This window comes from Stegastes partitus, unplaced genomic scaffold (genome assembly GCF_000690725.1).
Source record: "Stegastes partitus isolate 25-593 unplaced genomic scaffold, Stegastes_partitus-1.0.2 Scaffold2069, whole genome shotgun sequence".
In the NCBI taxonomy this organism is placed as follows: Eukaryota; Metazoa; Chordata; class Actinopteri; family Pomacentridae; genus Stegastes; species Stegastes partitus.
The window spans coordinates 5,592-7,898 of NW_007579800.1; positions in this window are offsets into that span (position 1 = coordinate 5,592).

Consider the following 2,307-nt stretch of genomic DNA (forward strand, 5'->3'; position numbering starts at 1 on the left):
CTGTTCATGTTGGACAACAAATAATTTAGATGAAAAAATCTTACATTTTGACTCTTTTGGATGTCAATACCATCAGGTTTTGTGTCTGATGGAGGTGAAAAGTGACAGACTTGTGTTTTCAAACACCAATAAATTCCATATGTTCTTGTCGTATTTGTGTGTTCCAGGGAGGACATCGACAAAGTAGCAGGTCACCATTCTGACATCTCCAAGAAGCAAGAGGACAATCCCCAAAAACTCAAGTAAGGATATTGTCTCAAAGCTGTATTTTGAACACTGGTGGGATGCGATTCAAATTTTTTTATCTAATTAATGAGAGGCTTTGTAATTAATTATTGCGACTAATCACATTTTATCAAATATTAATATTTGACACAATAAGCAAAGTTTTTTAATTCAAATCAATTTTCTTTGACGACTGAATCAATGAATAGATATGCGGGAACGTAAACAACTAAAATGTTTATGTTTCATATATTTATCTGAGCATTTTTTCTGTCTACTACATACACAGATGAGTGCAAACTCAAAGTACAATTATAGCTATTATATTCACACAACCATGCTCTTCTCCAAGCTGCCTCATGGTTCGTGTCTACAGGATCCGTCAATTTCTTGCTTCTCATTCATTGTGTAGGTGAAACGAGATTCGAGTAACGATTCGAATGACGAGGCATAGCGTCACCTGTGAACTCATTTGTATAAAGTAGGGTTAGGGTTAGGGTTAGGGTTAGACTTGACTTAAACTTTATGCAAATTTGGCAAATTTTGGCCACGTAGCATCAGGCCCTGATAAGAAAAAAAAACTTTCCACTCAATGAGCCAAGCAATGTGGTCTCGTCTTCCATCACTGTTCACCAAACTTTCTTGTGTGGTGACGTCACAGAAATTAGGGAACTGACAAAAGGTGCAATTAAATGCATTATTATTTTAAATTTTTTCTGTAATTAATTTATCAAAATTGATGAGTGAAGTTCCATCCCTAAAAAAAAAACATTTTGTCAACTACATCAGACGTCAATACCATCTGGTTTTGTGTTTGACAGAGATGAAAAGTGACAAACTTCTGTTTTCAAATACCAGCTGAATCTCATGCAATCGTGTCTTGTTTGTGTTACAGGAAGGCCTTCGACAAAGTAGTGGAACGTAAACAAGAGGACAATTCCCAGAATATCAAGTAAGGATAATGTCTTGCTTTTAACATTTTGTTTAAAATTGTTTGAAAAGAAATAGAGGGACTACACATCTGACTTGTCTGTGTGTTACAGAGAGGTCATCCACAAAGCAGCAGAAAGTAACTCTGACATCTCAGAGAAGCAAGAGGACAAACCCAAAACAATCAGGCAAGGATATTGTCTNTTCTTGATAATAACCAAAATCACTTAAGTTCTTGCATCAATAGCTTATGGCATTGTACTGCCAAAAACAGTGCTTTTAGGTATTCCATGTTTTCTTTTCTGTCTGTTTTAGTCACCTGATACACACAGGAGTTAGTACTTGATTGCATAACTATTGTTTCTGATGACTGCAGCCATGCGTCTTGACATGCTCTCCATCAGCTTCTGACATTGTTCTGCTGTCACAGCAGCCCATTCCTGTTGCACAGATTCAAATAAATTTGCGCACTAATGACTAACATAACGAGGGGGAGGAGCAACAAACCCCGAACTGAAACCCAAACTCAAGTGTTAATGGCTCCTTAAGGATATAAGTATCTGGAAGTCCCAACTAGTCAGTCAAACTGATGAAGCCTCTTGGATGAGAGGTGAAACGTCTTCAAGGAACTCAGACAAGTCCAGTTGCTACGATTAATCTACAAGAATAACTATGGCTTGAATGTAAGCAGGAAACCACTCTAGGCCTTTGCATGTGCAGTGCTGCTTATGACATGAACTGGCCTCTGATATATCCTGGGAATACAATTAGGCTTAAGCATGTCAAATAGGACATAGAAGAAAACAAGGGTGGTCTAATATTTTTTTCCATGACTGTACATCACAAGTCAACAGATTTTCACAGGGGTCCAAATGGACCCCAGTTAGTAAGATTTGTATGTAAAAGATGTTGGTAGGATGATGGTTAAATTAACTTTATTGGAAGGAAACTAAACTGTGAACTTTGTGTGAACATTAAAGCACTTTTTCTTATTTAGCACAGACTTGGGTGGGTCTCACAGTCATGCTGACATCACTGAGGTCTGAACAGGGTTATTCCATATTAAATCATCAGGGTCTTCTGCTCTGCTATCTCTGGTTTGCTTGAAAATGTTTCAATCATTAAAAATTTAAAATGGTATTTGAAAAAATA